This window comes from Coffea arabica, chromosome 2e (genome assembly GCF_036785885.1).
Source record: "Coffea arabica cultivar ET-39 chromosome 2e, Coffea Arabica ET-39 HiFi, whole genome shotgun sequence".
Classification (NCBI taxonomy): domain Eukaryota; kingdom Viridiplantae; phylum Streptophyta; class Magnoliopsida; order Gentianales; family Rubiaceae; genus Coffea; species Coffea arabica.
Genome location: NC_092313.1, coordinates 10729678 through 10735480, shown reverse-complemented (window position 1 = coordinate 10735480; position 5803 = coordinate 10729678).

Genomic DNA, 5803 nt, shown 5'->3' with positions numbered 1-5803 from the left:
CATTAATAATCGCGCCATTAAAAGCAGACGCCTTCCTCGTCTCTACCATTGGTCGGCGGATTCCCCTCTCAGCATACGCAGCCAACAATCCATTACTTTTGATCGTCTCCATGCAAAGAAATGCACGTCTTCGGGCATGCTTTCCCGGGTTCTGGTGCATGCAAGAGAAGCCAAGTAATCATTTCAGTTTCTTTCCCTTGCATTTCAGCTTCCTTTTCTTCTTCCTTTACTTCCTTTTGTGCCTTGCTTCCGCTTGCTTCTTACTCGAGCTTTTCTTCTCCTCTGTTTCCTCCTGCGCCTTTCTTCAATCAGTGTTCCTGCTGTTTTTCTGCTGCTCGCTGTTACATCTGCAGTAAGTGCTGCTCCAACTTCACTGTCCCTAATCCTGTACTAATCTTTATGTTTTTCCCTTTTGTCTTACTTTTTCCCCCCAATTCCTTCTGCTTATCCTGCTTACTGCTTTATTCTACCTGTCCATGCTATTATTATTCATCTTGCATTTTTTTACTGCTGCACACTTCTGTTTGTTCTATCGTTTTCACTTTCATTGCATTTTTTCCTCTTATTTTTTTGTTCCCAGCTTTACTTTATCTTCTACCCACCTTTCCTCCCCCTCTGTTCCTTTTTTTTTTAGTTCGGCTTCGTGCTCATACATTGTGTCTACACTCTATGCGTCGTGTGCTTTTTGGTCATGTTCGCTTTTCCTTATTTGTTATTGCTTCTGCACTTTGTACTTTTGTGATGCTTATTGCTTTTTCCCATGTCCCTCTTAAACCCCCCCAGATTTTGCCGGCTACAAGCTGCTACTGCTTTTCCTTGTTTCAGCAAAAAAAGGTACTTACCATTCTTCCTGTAGTCCAGTCGTTATCCTTGCTAATCCATTCATCTTTGTGTTCTCCTTTAATCGAACAATTATTTGCTACTTTTCCCTCCTTTTTTTTCATATGCCGTGTTATCTTCTTTTGCTCTTACTTCCTATCTAATATGCCTACGCTGCGGTTGGAAATGCCTTTTAACCATTTATGTAGTTCTCTCGCACGTCTTGTATCGTATCGCATCATGGATAGAATGCGAAACGCCGAAAACGTTATGCAGAAATGCCCCCAGAAAGGAAAGAAGAACTTTTACGCTGTCAACGGGCAGCTAGCGCACGTCATTACGCACAAATGCCGCAAGAAAAAAAGGATGATCTTTTACGCCGTCGCAGGGAGGCTAATGCCTCAAAGAAAAAAAAAACATGGCCCCTTCTGCCTCTGCTTCTGTGCCAAACTCTGGCACTTCTAACAGAAAGCGTCCAACTTCCGCTCCTCAAACTCCGTTTCCTCCTGCAGGACCAGCCCTTAGCATTCCTGTTGCTTCTCTGCACTCTGCTTCTAATCAGAGTACTGCTCTAATGAGCAGTGCTGCGTTAGCAGGTAGAGCTTCATCTTCTTTAGGAGTTCAGTCAGAAAACGTGTTAGCGAGTGTTGAACTGCCGCACCTTCTCGGCTCTACTGTTGCTCCATTGGAAAGTGACCAGCATGCTTCCTCTTCTGTTATCGCAAGTTCCATTCCTTCTGGTTTTCAGCAAGGTAGCCCTTAACTTTAGTTTTCAGCTTTGTAGCCTTAGTGCCCTTTTCTCATTACTTATTCCTATTTCTCTCTGCCATTTGTTGTTTCGAATTGAACCGTTAAGCTTCTTCTTTTTCCCTCCTGCTTTGTCTTTTTAAAATGCCTCCTGATTGTCTATCTGCCTATTTTCCCTTCGTCATCTGCATTCGTTTTGCTCATCCCTTATAATTGTCATTGTCTTGCTAGCTTCGCATTACTCCCTTCGTCATCCTAATTGTCTTGCTTTCTCCCTTAGCTACAGCCTGTCCCTGTCTTCTTACACTGTTGGAATGCGTCGGAGACAATTTGCAACAAATTGGAACACATTTACTTTTGAGCATCAGCTACAATTTGGCGACGCTTTAGTAGTTATCCCTGAAACAAAGTCCTTCTATACTGTCCTCATCTTCGACAAGCGTGGAGTCAAAAAGTTGTTCCCTTGGTACAATAAGTTCTGCATCTTCTCTGATGCACCAACCAGTACAACTTTGCCAACTTCTTTTACGTTTATTCCAGGAGAAACCTTGTCCTTCTTATATGTTCACTAAGCATATGAATGCCAGCTTCTATTGTCCTTTTTTTTTTCATACCAAATTTACCTTAGCAATCCGCAGATTTATTCCAACCATTCAGGAAATTGCAGCCAAATTAATGTTCTTTAATTCTATCAATTACAGGAAATTATTTTGCCTGCATGGAGTTATCTCTTCACTTTAATTGGCTACAATTTTTTAAAAATCTGTTGCACTGACAGTGGAACAAATAATTAAGTTTATTATATTCTACTTTAATTATCCCCTTTTTAATTAATGCCAAGTTCTCCATATCCTTAATTTATAATTGCATTCCGCTGCTCACCAAATTCCACGTAAGATGGCAACAAATAAATTTCTACTAACCTTTGGATTCTTGATTTAAATGGCTATGTCATTTGAATTAATTGTTAGTGTATCCTTTTTTTCATCTTTATAATTATCGCCCCTGTACCATCTAATTTTTACACAACATACTGCAAATACAAATCGTAGTACTTTATTGAATTCATACTCTGTAATGCTCCTCCTACTGGGCATTACATTAATTCTTCACCGTGCGCAAGCACGGTATATTTCTGCTAGTCGACAGTAAATTGGGCGTCGTCATTGTAAATCACGTTTTTCGCACGATTCATACCTACGGTTTTTCACAAGTTTCAGGTTTTGGAGACTTTTAGATTTCATTTTTTTTTTCTTGTTTTTTAAGGAAAAATTGTTGAACTTTTATTAATAAGTATGTCAATAATCTTTTGTTAGGTCTGCTCCCGTTCTCAAGAAATTGATCAACAAGAATAATAGAACTCTTCACAATCCAATAAAGACAATAACAAACACATAAATCAAACAGAGAGACACCAAAATTTATATAATTTAATCAAATGACTTACATTCACATATGAAGGGATTGCAAATTTATTATAATAGAAAGGGTACAAAACCCTAGAAAAGAGTTTCTATACCTAAAAGCACCCAATGTCGAATACACAAGAAGAGAATCCAAAATCACACAAAAAGTTTAACAGTCTATAGGCCCAAATAGCTCACTAACTAGCTCTCTTATTTTGGCATTTAACTTAGAAACCTCTCTTAAATTAGGCATCACAACGGCCACCATTTGTACCCTTGAGCCAGCTCGTGCACCGGGGAGCTTGCCTATTTGTCTTCTGCTTCAACCAATGGTTCAAACATAGAAGCTACTGATATTATGACAGTGGATGTGCCTGATCCAGAGTTTGACAGAGACAAAGAGGGAGAATCATTTGCCGAAAACCAGGTTTGGGCTGCTCATGACCAATGAGGATGGCATGCCTGGCTTTCATGCTATTATTCATGAAATCTTGTCCAGAAAGCCATTCAAAGTTGGGATTAGCTGGTCGAACTCCAAAAGCAACAGCGAATTTGGTCCACTAAATTGGGTGGGTTGTGGTTTTGCTAAAAAAAATTTCTTTTAGGACTCTTGGTGATGAAATGGGTGTTTGCTTGCAGAAGAAACTTTCAATATTGTCTTTCATAAAATGGCAGTGAATCACGTACTATGCACGAGTCTTCGTGATCACAACTTTTAATGCAATTATTTATTTTAATGGAAAAATGAATTTCCTTAATTCAACGGAGACATTCTGTGCAAATTGCAAAATTTATACTCCCTCCGTCTCATTAAAAGTGTCATACTTTCCTTTTTTGTTTGTCCCAAAATATATGTCATATACCCAAAATGGAAAACAAAATTTCTCTTGTTTCAATTTTTACCCTTCAAGATTTCCTCGTTCTTTACTTTTATTAGTGGGTCCCTTGATTTTCATTTGCTGTTAACAAAAGTTGCAAGACATTCGTGAGATACACACAAGGCTTGAAGTGATGCATGAATATCACTCTCGTTGACAGATTGGACTTCTTGTAGGTAACTTTGGGCCCACACGTCATTCATGTCTCCTTGACCACTAATAACCACACATTCTTGTTTCTAACCGTGATTTTGAAGTGGCAAAATCGGAAAACAAAGCTGAAACTTGGCACTGTACATAAAAAATTCAACTCCCAAAGCACGACAAAGTTTTTTGGACGGAGGGAGTACAAGTTTTAATGCAAATTCTACGATCCCTTTTATATATCATTGATACTGATGATTATAATTCAATAAACTCTTATCACATTATTCAATAATTTAAACTTTTAAAACTATCTAAGGGTTGATATATATTTTTATACATCCAACAATAAATTGATACGTAATGATACGATATCCAAAAGTTACAGTAGAACTCTCCTAAGAAAGTAAGGTTATTAGAAAGGATCATGAGGCTGTTACAATAGAATATTGGTCTTAGTAACTGTAAATCACGTCTTTCGCACGATTCGTACCAGTGGATTTTCACAAGTTCCAGGATTTGGAGACATTTCGATGTCTTTTTTTTTTTTTAAAGGAAATCTTGTTGAACTTGTTTCAACAAGTATGTGAACAATCTTTTACTCTCCAAGGTAACACCAGAATCCAGAATCTACCACCTTCTGCATGGCATCTAACTGACTAAAACCAAACAAAAAAACAGAACTGCTGACTGCTAAACTATTCTTTTAGTCTATCACAGAACACCAACTAAAGAAAGATACATGGATCAAAACATAAACCAAAACAAAGTTCCTATTCTCTCTACTTGAAAAATAAATCAAAAGATTTCTTGGTTTTCATGTAATCTCCTCAAGCAAGGATAAATTTTTTGTGTTTTCTTCAAATGTGTGTTCCAGTAATTCTTAATCTCGTTGTCCGTCCTCTTTGGCAGGGATGGACACGGATGGAAACAGGGTGCAGGCAAGGGCAGTTAGGCCACCAAAAACTTTCCGAATAGTTATTTAAAGGACGAGGCTTTCTACCAAAAATTGGTTAATTTCATTTTGCACCTCTCCAAAAAAGTGGTATAATATAGCAAAATAAGGAAATTATACAAAAGGAAACAAAAGATAAACTAAAGCAAATTTAACTTCTACTACAATTTGTATATATTGAGTTGACTTCAATTAACACTCGTATGTTAGTCAAGAACAATTACCGAAAGACAGGAGTTCTTCCAAAATTCGTACTTTTAACAATTAACCCTCCTCAGATAACATTCTTGTGTTTTCAAGCATCCATTTTTTCACAAACTCCATTATTACAAGGCAAGTTTTTGTTTTTTCCTACAAACTCCATTGTTGCAATGCAAATTTTTTTTCCTCGAAAATTTCTCCCATCATAAGTTACCGTCCATATTAAAAGTTGAATGTGTATTTTCTGCCATGCAAATTATGAAGAGTCAACAGGCCATAATTTCTTGATGACATACATTGAGAGAGAACTACTTCTATTTATTCATTTATTTATTTTTACACTTAATCAAATAAATGAGTGTTGAGTCAATTTTGCATTAATAGGAAATAGAATGATATGTTGTATTTTACTCTAAATTTGGCATTCTGAGACACTACTGCTACCATTAGTACCCCTGAACCAGATCATGCACTAGCGAGCTTGACAAAGACAGAGTGGAAGAATCATTTGCTGAAAGCCAGGTTTGGGCTGCATATGACAATAAGGATGGTATGCCTTGTTTTTATGCTTTCATTCATGAAGTCCTCTCTAGGAAGCCCCTTTAAAGTTAGGATTAGTTGGTTGAACTCCAAAAGCAACAGCGAATTTGGTC